The sequence below is a fragment of the Rhinopithecus roxellana genome, chromosome 4, assembly GCF_007565055.1.
Source record: "Rhinopithecus roxellana isolate Shanxi Qingling chromosome 4, ASM756505v1, whole genome shotgun sequence".
In the NCBI taxonomy this organism is placed as follows: domain Eukaryota; kingdom Metazoa; phylum Chordata; class Mammalia; order Primates; family Cercopithecidae; genus Rhinopithecus; species Rhinopithecus roxellana.
In genome coordinates, this window is record NC_044552.1 from 141,025,944 (window position 1) to 141,042,698 (window position 16,755).

Genomic DNA, 16,755 nt, shown 5'->3' on the forward strand with positions numbered 1-16,755 from the left:
GTCTGTAAAGGATTTTATTTCTCCTTCACTTAGGAAACTTAGTTTGGCTGGATATGAAATTCTGGGTTGAAAATTCTTTTCTTTAAGAATGTTGAATATTGGCCACCACTCTCTTCTGGCATGTAGAGTTTCTGCTGAGAGATCCGCTGTTAGTCTGATGGGCTTCCCTGTGTGGGTAACCCAACCTTTCTTTCTTTCTGGCTGCCCTTAACATTTTTTCCTTCATTTCGACTTTGGTGAATCTGACAATTATGTGTCTTGGAGTTGCTCTTCTCGAGGAGTATCTTTGTGGCATTCTCTGTATTTCCTGAATTTGAATGGTGGCCTGCCTTGCTAGGTTGGGGAAGTTCTCCTGGATAATATCCTGCAGAGTGTTTTCCAACTTGGTTCCATTCTCCCCATCACTTTCAGGCACACCAATCAGATGTAGATTTGGTCTTTTCACATAATCCCATATTTCTTGGAGGCTTTATTTATTTCTTTTTACTCCTTTTTCTCTAAACTTCTCTTCTTGCTTCTTTTCATTCATTTGGTCTTCAATCACTGATACTCTTTCCTCCAGTTGATCGAGGCAGTTCCTGAAGCTTATGCATTTGTCACATAGTTCTCGTGTCGTGGTTTTCATCTCTATCAGTTCGTTTATGGACTTCTCTGCATTGGTTATTCTAGTTATCCATTGTTCCATTCTTTTTTCAAGGTTTTTAGTTTCTTTGCACTGGGTACGTAGTTCTTCCTTTAGCTCTGAGAAGTTTGATTGACTGAAGCCTTCTTCTCTCAGCTTGTCAAAGTCATTCTCCGTCCAGCTTTGTTCCGTTGCTGGCGATGAGCTATGTTCCTTTGGAGGGGGAGATGCACTCTGATTTTTTGAATTTCCAGCTTTTCTGCACTGCTTTTTCCCCATCTTCATGGTTTTATCTACCTTTGGTCTTTGATGATGGTGATGTCCTGATGGGGTTTTGGTGTGGGTGTCCTTTCTGTTTGTTAGTTTTCCTTCTAACAGTCAGGACCCACAGCTGCAGGTCTGTTGGAGTTTGCTTGAGGTCCACTCCAGACAGTTTGCCTGGGTATCAGCAGTGGAGGCTGCAGATGATAGAATATTGCTGAACAGCAAGTGTTGCTCTCCGATTCTTGCTCTGAAAGCTTTGTCTCAGAAGTGTACCCCACTGTGTGAGGTGTGAGGTGTCACTCTGCACCTAGTGGGGGATGTCTCCCAGTTAGGCTACTCAGGGATCAGGGACCCACTTGAGCAGGCAGTCTGTCCATTCTTAGATCTCAACCTCCATCCTGGGAGAACCACTGCTCTCTTCAAAGCTGTCAGACAGGGACATTTACATCTGCAGAGATTTCTGCTGCTTTTTGTTTATCTATGCCCTGTCCCCAGAGGTGGAGTCTACAGAGGCAGGCACGCCTCCTTGAGCTGGGGTGGGCTCCACCCAGTTCGAGCTTCCTGGTGACTTTGTTTACCTACTCAAGCCTCAGCAATGGTGGGTGCCCCTCCCCCAACAGTTAGATCTCAGACTGCTGTGCTGGCAATGAGGGAGGCTCCGTGAGCGTGGGACCCTCTAGGCCAGACGTGGGATACAATCTCCTGGTGTGCCGTTTGCTAAGACCCTTGGTAAAGCTCAGTATTAGGGTGGGAGTTACCCGATTTTCCAGGTGTTGTGTGTCTCAGTTTCCCTTGGCTAGGAAAAGGAGTTCCCTTCCCCCTTGCACTTTCCAGGTGAGGCAATGCCTCACCCTGCTTCAGCTCTAGCTGGTTGGGCTGCACTCACTGACCAGCACCGACTGTCCGACATGCCCAGTGAGATGAACCCAGTACCTCAGTTGAAAAATGCAGAAATCACCCGTCTTCTGTGTTTCTCATGCTGGGAGCTGGAGGCTGGAGCTGTTCCTATTCGGCCATCTTGGGCACCCCCCTACAAGTGGATTTTAAAGGGAAAGAAGGGGCAGTTCCAGAGTTATTTACCAAGAATTCCCATTATAATAACATTATTGATTGGCTATGCATTGTTAAGCTGTAAAATGTAAGTTATAGTGTCCTGGGTGGCATTATTAGGTTAATTTGTAGTTACTTGTGGCAATAACAAGCAGTTTCAAAAGCTGAAAACATAGCTCAAAACAGAGGAGAGTAGGACGTGATTGTTGTTTCATTTTAATGCCTCTCTGGGCCTGATAGTTTCAATGGACTCACACTTCTCAGATAAAAATTTTCTTTTTCCATTGTCCTGTTTTTTCCAAACTGAACCCATCTCCCCTTTCTTTGAATCCCTCTATAGCTGTCATTTTTGTACCATTCATAATACAGACCACATTCTGCTAGTGGTCCATTTTTGCTTACTCTCTTCTGTCTCTATTACTAGATCTTTGAGAGTTTCACTGGCCTATCATGGTGCCATAGTCATAGTTTGTCTGCCTCTGAGTTCCTCTGAAAGCAAACCCCAAGGCAACCCTGGGTTAGGTAGTTTATTGGGAAGATGATCCCAGGAAATTAAAGTAGGTAGATCAAGGCAAAGAAGGGAGGAATGCCAATAGTGTGTGCATCAGTGAGTTGATGGCCACTGTGGGCAGATGAGGACCCTATGGGGAAGCATCCTTCAGAACTGTTCCACCAAGGGATACAGAAGCTGCAGTATTTATTCCCAAACTCTCATACCTCATTGATTAAGTGTTGCCCCTGGAGCATCCATTTCCAGCATTGCCAGCAGCCCTGCACATGACTGAGGGAGCTCTTTTTGTTGCAGGGAGAGAAACAGAGAGCGGTGGACAGGTAAGATGGGAATCTACCAGTGCACCCTAGAGCTCTCTGCTGTAGCTGCAGGTGAACTCAGCGTCGGTTATCCATGCCATCTACTGTAGAGTTCAATAAAAATCTAGTTAGTATTGAATGATTGGAAAAAATAAATATTTCAGAAACACTGCTTATTTCTCAACACAAAGTCACATATCTGGAAGAGTTACACCTATTTCTTTTTATACCACTTTCTATTTAACCCATTTACTACATAGTGTTTAAGGACCAATTCTGGAATGTTCTAGAATACAGATCATGGCTATTTTGCTCCCTGGTTCTGTCTGGGAGACTGTTGAAGTCCCTGGGTATTGCTGTAAAAGACAAAAGGGAATGTAGCAAATGGCTATCAAGAAGCTTTCTCAAACATTTCTCAAATATTCTTTACAAAACATACAGTGACTTGTCCAGGTTTAAACAGTAAGTCAGCCCTCAGGCTGGAAAAACAACCTGGAATTTTTCAAGTTTTCCAAAAGTCTATTCAAGAAAGACAGGTCATTAACCACTCACACAGCCCACATCCAGGACCCTCCACCTAACTAATCATTCCATCCGTGCTTCCACCGTGTTTTCTTTTCTCCTACAAATACCATGAGTTTATGTTTCCACAGAGCTGTTATTCCAAAAGAACCACGGGTAGTACAAACAACACTGTGATTCTAAATAACTTCTCTTTGTCCCTCACTGCTTTTCCCAAACAACGTGGGTGGTAAAAGTAAAGGCCCATAATTTTAATGCCAACATGTAATATTTTTAATCGGGCTACAGACTTCATACAGGAATTTCTTGGGGGAATGGCAACCTTTGCATCTTACATTTTTCCACATTAATAATGATAAGATTAGCCTAAAGTCAACTAATAAAAAAGGTAAGAGCAGAAATAGAAGCCAGAATTGCTTATTAATTCTTGTCAATTCCAGTCATGTTGTTTTGCAATGTCTTTAACACCTTAAATTAGAGCAAACTTTCCCAGATCAGGTTCAGAATCTTCAATGAAGCTTTAAAATTTGGCCAGAGCTTAGTGCAGAGCCCTGCTCAGAAAGAGGCGTTAATAAATATGAACAACTTTGGGAAGACTGTGTGTATTCTCAAGACTGATATCTAAACCAAAAATAACAATCTCCATGAGCAACTGTTCCAGGACAAAATAAAGGTCTGAAAAATTTCCTTGGGATTAAAATTTTTAATTGTTCCTGCCTAAAATGTTTCTTTCAAAAAAAAACAAAAAACAAAAACTGGATTAGGGCACTAAGCTTTATTTAGGTTAACTGTGATCTCCTACCAATTTTCTTCACAAATATAAAACTGCCTGAGTAGTGCCAAATATTCTCAGTACCCAAGTTTTACAACTACCTTCCAAGAACAGAATTTTCAAAGCCACATGAAAACCAGGAAGCTCAGGCAAAGAGCTAACTGACTGTGCCTTTTTGTTGTGTACATTTTTAAGAAGCAGAAGAGATAGGGAGGAGGACCTGAGAGCACAAAGAGAGAAAAACAAAAACAAGGTTTAGTACCAGATGCAGACTCAGGAACCTGAGTGCTATCCAAGTGGGAGTTTTGAGTGATCCTCAGCAACTGTGAGGACCTTTGGAAGGTTTAAAAATATAAATTGTGGCTACTCTATGTTCACAGCTGCTTCAGGAAGAAAATAGCATATATTACGCCGAATAGACTCAGACCCTTGCACACAGCAGACTTTCACCTTGTGGGTCCTTTTCCATTTCCTGGGGGGCAAATAGGAAGTCATTTCTGTCCTTGCTCTCAAGGTTACAGCCTAGCTGGGGACTGAACTGAAACATACAGGAAAAGAAAGTGAACCCCTCCAAGCAATCCCAGCCTGGAGGACTTCCAGACTAGACACACCTAGAGGGGAGGGGCCGAGTCAGTTGCTCACCCACTTTCCAGTCTCCAGGGGAGCCTGGCTCCCCTTAATTGCCAGTTAACTGAGAACCATTTTCCTACCAATGAGGACCCTAGTGTGTGTGTCATGAGAGTTTTCTTTTGACAGTGCAGTGTAAGTGCTAGATAAATAACTGCTTTTATTCGTTGTTATTACTATTTGTATTTGCTTCCTTCATTAGCAATATCTTCCTAGAGGAAGAACTTCCTGGATGGTAGGAAAATGCCCTGTGACTTCCACCTGGAACTTAAATCCACTTTCCTACTGTTGTAAATAGAACTTAGGGGATGCTGAATACTAATTAAATGTTATTATTTGCCATCAGACTACAACTATCACAGATAACATTCTTTGAGACACTGAAACCAGAATTCCTGACAAGGTCAACTTTATAGCTGGTTGGCAGACAAACAGGGAACATCTGGAGCCACATCCTTGATTACTAGTGTCTACCAATGGTTAATAGGAACCAGATTGGTGAAATAGGCGACATGTGTTCAAAGTCACCCAGAGGAGGGGACAACACAGAGGCTGAAACCCAGGCCCTACCCTGCCCCAGGACAAAACCCTGCTTCTGTGACTACAACCACAGCCTTAGTTTTCTTTGCATGAAAAAGCCTCTAGGGGCCAAGGCCATGATCCATGGGGCTGTGCTGCTTATAGGAGGAAACTTTCTCTAGTTCCTCTGTCCTGAGAAGGAACAGAGAATTCGGTGAACCTGGCTCAAACCTCCCAATTGCACCATCTTGAATGAGCCTTGTATTCTCCCTGTGAAAGATGTAACATCCTCAAGATACCTTCATTTGCTGTAGCTTCTATACAGGGGTACCACTCTAGGCCAACCCAGAAGCAAGATCTACCCCTCTTACTTTCCACAGGAAGAAAGCCAATCTCATGAGCACATCATGATCATGGTTGTTGGGTTGCAGATGAGTGACCTTGGGGGTGAGGGTACTTCCCACAGGACAACCCAGGGCCCAGCTGTCCTCCTGTTTTTCTTGCACAGCCAGCCCCATACCTGGGCCCTGGTCTCCAAAAGCCCCAGTGCAGTCATCACCCTGTCCACTGCACACAGCAACTTTGGGAAGGCCTGTCCAGCACTGTCCTCCTCAGCCTGCTTCTCCCCTATGGGCCAGCCCTTGTCCTTTCCAGAATTCTAGTGAATAAACTGTCTCCCCACAAATGAATAATTCAGTAAGCACCTGGCATGTAGCTGGCACTTACCAAATATTGGTGGAATATGCAAGGGAGGGAATGAATACATGAACAATTGAAGCCTCATCATGTGTATTACCTAAGAAAGCTGAATTCCGAGTTGAGGTGGAATTGAGTGTTTCTGCAGCGTGTATCAAAATGGGCAAGTCAGCACAAAGCATCTGGCTTCTCAGCAAACTTCCTAATCATAAGAAATAAAAGGTTATGGCACAGAGGTTACCTACAGGCTGGGATGTTTTCTAAACAAAAGAATAAGACACCATGCCTGTGAAGGAAAAGCAAAGCTAGAGCCAGGAGCCAGGGAAGGGTTCTTGGTAAAGAAGACTAGAGTGTCATGCCTTTGACAAGGAAAGAGATGGCCAGCAGACCAGATGCCTGTCACTGAAGCAAGCCCCCTTCCTGCTTCGCTAGATCCCCACGGCCAGCCTTGTAACAAGACACAGAGACGTGGCTTTAGCTATGAATCATCACGTTCAAGGAATGTACATCTCCAGCTCCAAAAAGGGCCTGCTTCCCTGACGTCACTGAACAGCAAGTCTCTACTTTCCTCAGTCTCAGGCGGGGCAGGAACAAGCTATTCTCACACCTCCAACTGCAGCCTCTAAAACATCATCTCGAATTCTTGGCCCAGAGAGAAATGGTAAAAATATCCACTTCACACCATAAGACTGTTTGCCAGAAAGAATAGAGTTTTACCCACCCCTCATTAAGTATGTTTTCAAATGTTACTCTTTCCCTCTCTGCTGGGTATGAGTGAATCACATCCTCAGGAAATACAACTGGCTATGTAAATTAGCACTCTGGAATGTCTTAAGACATGAAGTTAGTTCAGCTGACTCCCTGGTTGGATGTGGCTTTGAAATGAACATTTAAAGCCTTTAAACAGGTATGCCCTGTTACTAATTCAAGGTGGGTAATGTTGGTGCTCAGGTGTTTGTCCTGGTAAAAGGCAAATCAGCTTAATATAAAGCCCTTACTCTGCGGTTTTGACACACTTGCTGTTGCCTAAATAAATGAATCTGGGGACCACTTCTAAGGCTAGTGAATGAAGTCAAAGCAGGTGAAATAGCGTGGCTTATGCTTCCCTTAAACCACTTTTGTTTTAAAAGAAAGATAATAGGGACCTAACAAAGAGAGGCTGTGTGTCCTTAGAGCAACTTTTATCAATGTACCAGGAAAAAGAGATTAAGAACTCGGAATCTGGAGGTTGTCAGGCCTCTGAGCTCAAGCTAAGCCATCATATGTGCTTCCAAATTGATGAAGGGAATGCATCCAGATGGCCTGAAGCAACCGAAGATCCACAAAAGAAGTGAAAATAGCCTTAACTGATGACGTTCCACCCTTGTCATTGTGATTTGTTTCTGCCCCACCCTAACTGATCAATATACTTTGTAATCTCCCCCACCCTTAAGAAGGTTCTTTGTAATTCTCCCCACCCTTGAGAATGTAATTTGTGAGATCCATCCCCTGCCCGCAAAACATTGCTCCTAACTCCACCTCCTATCCCCAAATCTATAAGAACTAATGATAATCCCACCACCCTTGGCTGACTCTCTTTTCAGACTCAGCCCGCCTGCACCCAGGTGAAATAAACAGCCTTGTTGCTCGCAGAAAGCTTGTTTGGTGGTCTCTTCACACAGACACGCATGACAGAAGTAACTTTAAGAGAAGGAACAGTATAATCCTTGTATGTTCAAGCTATTTGCTCCTGTGTTCCAGCCTTGATGGAAGAATCGGGCATCACTGTGGGGGAGGTGAGTCAAGCTGGCTGGCAATGCTTCAGGAAATCAGGTGTGAGGCCTGTCTATACTATGCAAATAAATAATAGTCCCAGATGAAGGCAGGATTTTTATTTAATTTTCTGGAATTTGTGTGAATCTTAGACCTAAAAATGATGGGCAATGATGCTGAGTCACAGTATAATCTGAGTGAATCCTGTAAACTCAGTTACTTCACCCTGTCTTTTGTTTGTATCAGCCCAAAGAGATCTCACTGCTAACCTAGCTGAAGGGCTCTCAGAAACCAGAACACAAGAGTTTATTTGTGCTTCCAAGTTGATGGAAGGGAATCACAGGTGTCAGTTCAGATTGGGCACAGAGAAAATTCACACCAAGTTACAAGAGGAAGTTTCATTTGTTTCTCTAAGATAAAACAATACATCCCTCCAGACCCTAATTTATAAAATGTCGTTGTACTCAATGTTTTTTTTTAGTCCCATTCAAGCTTGTGGCTATGAATTCAAAATAAACAGAGTTGATCTGGGGAGTCACAAAGCTTTGTAGAGAAAAACAAACATCAGTTGTTATTGTTAAGGGAAAAACCACACGCATCTTTGCCTCAAATCAGAGGAAAGGTGAGGCTAAAAGCCAAGTGGTTTAACATTTGAAAACTTCCTTTTTCTAAGGGCGGATTTGTCTTAATAAGTTAAGCTTGATATGCCTGTGCAAAGTCCAGGATGGACAGCTGCCCTAAGTCCAACCAGACAACGTTTCCTCTGTGGCCCAACCCTGATTCTGACGTGGGAAAATCTGGGGGCTTGGGAAGCCCTGCCCTGTGCAGACAACCTCGAAAATCCCTCCTGCTTTCTGGCCTTTCTCCACCTGAACTGCCCACTCCAACAAAACCTTATCCACTTGTTCTTTTCAACAAGAAGCTCCTTCACAGAGAAACCACCAATCCGATCAACTGCTTTGTGGGAAATATGAAAATGCACCTCATAGCACCACCGACCCAGGGTGCCCCTGAGAGGCAGGGAGCACCCTGCAGTGAGCCAGGTAGGGCTCCTCTCCCCTCAGAGGGTTACAGGTGACACATACATGTCCCATGCCCCATCCTCATTCTCCACCTACTCTAGATTGAAACCCAGCCTAGGAACCACCTTCAGCATGTCCCATGTCATCTGGAGCTTCATCACTTCCAAAGAGCCCCGGTGACAATTTTCTAATCTCAACCTGGCTAGAATGCTGATAAAAATGTGCTAAGGGGAAAACCAAAGCTGGGGCCCTTCTTGCTCAGACCTGTTTTTCTATGTTGTTCCTTTATAATTCTAAAACAATGCCTGTTTATTGTACAAAGCCTAGCCTACCTCTTTTTTATTTTTTAATTTGGGATCAAAATTAAATAGAAGCTTTGGGCTTTTTCTGTGTAATAGGTCACACTTATTTTCCCATGACATTAAAAACTTTTCTGAAACATTATAATGACAGTATAATATTCCCTTGCATAGAAATACCTTAAGAGTCTCCCTGACCCTGACTGTGATATGTTCATTTATGCATTACCCATTATTGCCTGTGATTTGGGGTTTTAGCCATTGTAGGAAAAGGCAAGGAGTGATTAAATCCTTCTTAAGTTATCCTATTCTGTTTCTGTCAGGGGCCCTGACTGACCCAGCAGAAATGTGCAAATGCAAATGTCCCTTTAATTATAGCAGGACTGTGTGATACACCTACAAGCAGGGCAAGCCCCAGGTTTCACATACCACTTTGCTTTTTTCCAGTCCTTTGAGTCCTGGAAAAACAAGTTAGAGAATGTGTTGGCCCATGATACACGCTGTGTGGATGGGGCAAATGATGTGCTCTACAAGTACATGGGAAGGACACTGGGCAACGGATGGACTCCACAGGAGATGGACCCCCTGAGGCCACATCCCTGAGGGTAGGAACAATTTCAGTGGCATGAGACATCCCCCACCTGTCTGGGGTGAATTGACCTTTTTATCTTTTTGTAATCAATATGTAATGTCCCTTTTCATCTCTTTCCTCTGAAGTATACTTTGGCAATAATAAAATCACTCCAGCTTCCTTTTTATTAGTTTTTGCATGGCATATCTTTTCTCATTCTTTAACTATTTAATTACATTTGAAGTAAGTTTCTCGCAAACAGCGTACGGTTAAGACATGTTTTTTATTCCTTCTAACAATCTCTGTTTATTAATTGGTGTATTAAAATGACTTACATTTAGTAAAATTTTTATATGTTTGGATTTATGTTTACCATTTTATTATTGTTCTCTGTTTGTTTCTTCTGTTTTTCATTTCTCTCATTCTCTTCACCCTTTCCTGCCTTCTTGAAGGGATGATTGGGTATCTCTTGTCATCCTATTCTTTTTGCATGCTTGTGTTGTTTTAACTTTTTTGGGTTGGAGGGCGGGGGTTGGAAACAGGGTCTTGCTCTGTAACCCATGCTGGAGTGTGGTGGTGTGATCATAGATCACTGCAGCGTTGACCTCCTGGGCTCAAGTGATCCTCCCACCTCAGCCTCCTGAATAGCTGGGACTACAGGTGCATGCCAACACCTAGCTATTTTATTTTATTTTATTTGTTTTTTGTAGAGATGGAGTTTCACTATGTTGCCCAGGCTGGTCTCAAACTCCTGGGCTTTAGTGATCCTCCCACCTTGGCTTCCCAAAGTGCTAGGATCACAGGCTCGAACCACCATGCCCATCTTATTCTAATATATCTATTGTGATTTTAACAGTATATGTTTACATAATTTTTTTTTAGTGGTTGCTCTAGGGATTACAAAATATATACTTAATTTTTCATGTCTATCTAGAAACAGAAACCGTAACACCATACAGTCTCACTTTCCCCTCTTTATGTTAGAGTTGTCTTAAATATCACATCCACATATACTGAAAAATTCATCAGCGTTATACTTTTGCTTTCAACCATAAAACATTTTAAAGCACTAGAGAGGAAAAGAATAGTCTGTTATATTTACTTGAACATTCCTCGTTCTGTCACTCTCTTCATTCTTGAAGTTCCCATTTTTTCCTAGAATTATTTCCCTTCTGTCTAACGATCTTCCTTTAGCTATTCTTTTTTTTTTTTTTTCTTTTAATAATATTGGTACCAACTTTAGCAATTCTTTCAGAGCAGGACTGCTGGGTTAAAATTCTCTTCATGTTTCTTCATCCATGTTTTCTTTAACTTTCATTTCTGAAAACTATTTTCCCTTATATGAAATTCTGAGGTGACGGTTCCTTTTTTCAGCGTTTGAAAATGTTGTGTTACTTGTCAACAAATCATTGTTCTCCTGTAGATTTTGTATTGTTTCTCACTGGATGTGTCAAGAATTTTTCCTTGTCTTTAGTGTTTCAGAAACTTGAGTATGGTGTGTTGGGCATGCATTTCCTTGATTTTATCCTGTTTGGAGTTTGCTCCACTTCTTGAATATGTATATATATGTCTTCCTCAAAATGAATGAAGTTCTCAGCCACTATTTCTTCAAATCTTTTTTTCAGTTCCACATTCTTTCTTCTTTCCTTATAGAAAACTCATGACACAAATATTAGACCTTTTGTTGTTATTCCACAGGACCATGAGATTCTGTTCCTTTTTAAAATATTTTTTTCTCTCTGTTGTTGAGATTGGATAACCTTTCATTGATCTATCAAGTTCACTATTTCTTTCCTATGTTATCTTCATCTTGCTATTGAGTCTTTCCAGTGAATTTTAAATTTTAGGTACTGTGTTTTTCAGTTCTAAACTTTCCATTTGATTATTTTTGTATCTTCATTTCTATTGTAACTTCATTCCAAAAGTGTTCACAATTGCTTCTTTGACCATTTGTATGATAGTCATTTTAAACTCTTTGTCAAATAAGTCCAACATTTGTATTGTCTCATCATTAGCATCTGTTGATTGTCCTTTCTTACCCAAGTTGAGAATGTCATGGTTCTTTGTATGCCAAGTAATTTTGGATTGTATCCTGGATCTTTTGTAAAAAGCAAAAGATTTATACAATTGGAAGAGAAACAAGAGTATGTATCCTGGATATTTTGAATATTACTTTATAAGACTGTGAATCATGTTTAAATCCCAGAAGAGAATGTTGATATTTGGGTTTTAGCAGGCACTTCCCTGGCTAGGTCCCAGCCCACTTTCTGGGTGCTGTGGTTACAATGTCAGTTCAGGTTTCATAGGCTTTAAATGCTATTAAGATCAATTTTGTGGAGTATGTTACCCAGGGGTCTGTCTGGGCCCTAGGAAGAAGTCTGTCTGGTGGCTCAGTTCTCATCATTTTTGAAATGCTAATTAGGAGCAGATCCACCTCCAGGCAGGTTGGAGATCAGTGCAGATGTTAATAAACAGTTTTATGTGATCCATTTCCTGTGTATTTCCCTCTCTGCTATCTTCCTAGTAGTTTCTAGTTCCCTGGGTCTTCTTGTGTTCAGTCCATCAGCCAAAATTCACTCATTTCTGTGGTTGAGCTACATTTGGGGCCCAAATGACAAGGGAGAGAGGGGGCATTAGAAAGGGGGTTGGGGTTGGAACTGCAGCTCCATCAAATGAAAAATGAAGGCTCCCCTCCCTTAGAGTTTTAATTCATGTAGTTTTCCATGATGAACACTGCCCCATAAGGTTGTGTAGGGTTGGGATAAAAGAGAATGGAGAAAAAGGAGAGGGGTGAAAGAAAATTCAGGAAAATCCCTCTCTACTCTTTCCGATCTTTAGAAGGTCTTTTTTTTTTTTTTTTTTTTTTTTTTTTTTTTTTTTTTTTTTTTGAGACAGAGTCTTGCTCTGTTGCCCAAGCTGGAGTGCAGTGGCACAGTCTTGGCTCACTGCAACCTCCACATCCTGAGTTCAAGCGATTCTCTTGCCTCAGTCTCCCAACTAGCTTGGATTATAGGCATGTGCCACCACCATGCCCGGGTAAGTTTTTGTATTTGTAGTATAGACAGGTTTCACCATATTGCCCAGTCTCATCTTGAACTCCTGGCCTCAAGTGATCCACCCACCTTGACTTCCCAAAATGCTGAGAGTATAGGCATGAACCACTGTGCCCAGCCAAGAGTTCTCTTTTCTTTAAGAGTTCCTCAAGCCAGGACTAAATGGATTTCCTTGGCTTTCTTTCTGTTCCACAGTGGTACTTCTAGATTTTGACTATGTTGAGAGCCACCTGGACATCCTGGAGGAAAAATATTGTAAACTAACCTGCTAATTTGGTGTTACTTGAAATTTTTCTATTCTTCCCCAATCTGCCTATGACTGCAGCTGGAGGGGCAGTAGCACCATCCTCCTATGAAGAAACGAAGCAGCCACTTGGTAGCAGGTTGACTTTATTTCATCCTTCAACCCTCATGGGGCAGTCATTCATCCTGACTGCTAACCTTACTTTTGTAAGCTCCAGGAACACAGATCACTAAGAATTCTAGAGGAGCTATTGCCAGAAAACATACAAAGACCGCAGATCCAAATGACTCAAGAGGTGAAATATAATGTATGCTGTGGTGTACTTCTCAGATGCCTTCACCTTAGGTCTGAAATACTCATTCCCCAACAATGCCTCCATGCTAAAAGTGTTGGTAACTAATGGATCTCAGCTGAGCCCCTCTCTAGGCATTACCCTGAAGAGGCAAACCAAAGGCTACCTTACCCGAGACAACACCATATCCTTGGAGTCAGCTCACATTCAGTGACTGTTCAAAGTGGAGCATAAAGCTTGGGCAGCATTAATGCAAGGAAGGACAACTCTGAAAGATCAGGATTCCCTGTGGAGCTGGCTGAGTCCTTTGTTTAACTCCTTCCTTTGTCTAGTCCCACTTCCTTTATTCCTGCACAAGTGTTGATAGGAGGGTGCTCGCCAATTAACCTCCCGCACACAAATTGTCCCAGAGTTTGCTTGCTGGGGACAACCTTATATACTAGGTCTAAGCATGGTATTTATGACAGGAATGGGTTCAGTAATGGACAAATAACTTGATTTAGGTAAATACAATATGAGGAGGTTTGTTCTGGGATCTTCTGGGAAATTTCCCTGACAATAGAGAAAACCATAGGAAAAGATTATCTGTCTTTGAAGTTAAATCTGAAGAAGAACTCCTGCAACTTACATTGCTGCTGACAAACATATTTTGACCCCCAAAACAACCAGTCTTAAAACAAAGATTATACTGTGATTAGCAGAATGGAGAGATGGAAAAATCCTGAGTTCTTAATGATGCTGAGTTCCAAGATCAACACACCCTGAAGGCCACCCCATTTTTAGACTTCTCATTATGTAAGCAATAAATTTCTTTATTATTTGAAGCAAGCTAGGGATCTCTTTTTTGTCTATTTCTGCTACTTACAGCCAAAACATCTGACTGATACAGGTGTGCATCTCACTGACCCTTCCTATACTGCTTCTGGAGATTTTTATAAACATTCAAAAAATATTGAGAAATTCACAACCCAAACGAAAATACTGAACTGTAACTAAGAGCAGGTGGCTGATGGTAAGTTTCCTTTTCCTTTCTTCTTCCTTTCTTCCCTTTCTTTCTTCTATGGGGCACCAATAATACATTTTCTTAAAAAGGGGACCTAGCTAAACAAATATATTTTATGTACAAAAAATAATACCACAATGATTTGTGTAACTGTTTGACAAAAATTATCTTAAATTCTACTTTTAGAATCAAAGTACAATCTAGGCCATAAATTTGATATATAATTGGAACTTCTGAAAGCTCCCTCTGTAATAAACAGGTAAAGTCAGACACCTGGTAATTGCAAAGGGTATTTATATGCCTGTGGAGGAGGAAGGAAGAGATTTTTGCAAAATTACTTAAGAAGGAAAATGCCAGTAAAACATATATAGTTCAAAAAATGAACTGTTTGCAACTTAAAAGATAAACAATCCATTATGAAAAAGCAAGAAAACGTTACTCATCACCACACATAGTATCTTGACTCAAACTCTGAAGGTCGGAATAAACTGATTTTTGTCAGGCCAGAAAGGAAAGAGTTTTCAAGAAGCAAAGTGTTCTGCTCTTTCACAGAGAACAGCACATTGCCATTCCTCCAGATTCAAGAATATGACAATGGAGCACTCTTTGTTCTGATTTTAACTGTTTTAAGAGTCTCTTGTATCTGCTGGATTGATTGCGTTCTTTTCTTCCTCAGCACTAGTCATTTCAAAGCTCTTTCTTTAGGCATTTAAATACAAAATCTAAAGATTCCATCATTGTGGATCATAGACAAATCACTGGGCTGGATTTAGGACACAGGCTTTAATGTCCTGCCCACCAACAAGCTGGGTGGCATTGGACAAATCTCTTTCTCTCTCTCTAAGCCTTCATTTCATCATCTCCAAAATGATCTCTTCTGGCTCCATGATTATAGATTTCTTGAGAAATGAGAGGAGCTGTCTGAGTGCTGGGTGGCTTGTGGCAATGATAGCCCATTTTTCTGTCTACCCACCCCCCAACATTTCACAATTCAAAATCTTAGCCCAATTTATAGCCTGGTCAGTCTGTTATGGGGAAGCTGGAGGCTAAGGAGATTTCTTCACAAATACTCAAGACAGAAACAATGAATCATCTTCTTCCAAGTCTACAATCAACCTCTATTTTACTTTTGGTGCCTTGAGAGTTAGCCCACATCATCAGTGCTGAAGAAAAATGAATCAAATACTTCTGTTCCTTTTCTGCTGTGAATGTTAGAAATTATCTCAGAGGTCATTCTGTAGTGAGTCTGACTGATTTTATATAAGTTAAGGTGGTGGTGAGTAGGGACTGAATAAACCTAGAGTCCTTCAGAGGCATATTAATAAGTTTGAGTCTTCAAATCTATACAAAATTTGCTCTTTGTTCTCTAAGTCTAACATGAAATACCTAGCAAGGTCCTCAGGCCACAACATCAAAGCCAACCCCATGACCCACAGGACCATGGATAGAAAAGCTGGCTCAGAAATGCAGTCTAACAAGGAAACAGTGACGAGAATCCATGGAGTGCTTTGCAAGATACCTGGCATGGACACTTCAAAGGCTCCATGAGAAAGAACAGAGGGAGAAGGGAAAGCTGTTCTAGACTAAAGGTTATGAAAGAAACACAGCAGGCAAATGCTATGTTTCAAATGCTGTGTTAACACATTAACCTTGACTCTAATGATATTCTGAAAACAATTTAGGAAATTTAGTTGTTGACTACGTGTTGGTATTATCGAATTAATGTTCCTTAGATGTGAAATGTTCCTATTCAATTGTGATTATTGAATAGGAAAATTATATGGGAGTGATATGTCATGATGCCTGCATACTACTTTCAGATGTCTTATGAAAGGAAGTTGTGTGTGTGTGTGTGTGAAGATGCTGATAGCTTTAAATCTAGGAGAGCAGTATATGAGTGTTAATTTTTCTTGGTGGTTTTTTTTTTTTCAATTATTTTTCAAGCATTTAAAAACTTTTTTTAATTTAAAAATACTTAAGAAAGATATGCAATTCAGCCAGGCTTGGTCAGAGAGCATGTGGGGTTCCAGGGTACCTCATGGCCATACGCCCTTAGGATGTTTCTGTTTCCCAGGTGCCACTTTATTTCTAGTTCTCTGAGCAAAAATCATTACTGCATTACTGCATTTAGAGACTTAAATTGCAAAAAAAAAAAAAAAAAAAAAAAAAAAAAGGAGGGGGTTGGGGGTGGGTGCAGGTACTGCAGTAGGGACATATTTTATTCCCCATTTACAGAGGAGAAAACCAAAGCACACTTAAGTTAGCTTACTTGTCGGAGGCCCCTGAAGGAGCCACACTGATTTTCAACCCAGATTCCCCTGAGTCCCTCTGACCAGTTCTCTGTAATCTTGTAGCTACTGTATTTTCACTTCCAACAGGCCTCAGAGGCAGAGGACTAACCCCTGGACTGCTGGAGCCACTTCACTTAGACTCCAAATTCAGGAGAACCAAAAGTGCTAAGGACTTAGGTCCTTCCAGAGGCACCCATAGTAATGACTGTCTCATCAGTCTCAGGAATTCCTTCCATTTCAATGCAGTCCCAGAAAATAAATCCTCCCTTCACTGTTGTCATACTTTCAAAGACCAACTGCTTATTCCCCAAATCAAACCACTACCCTCCCAAACATCCTGATATCC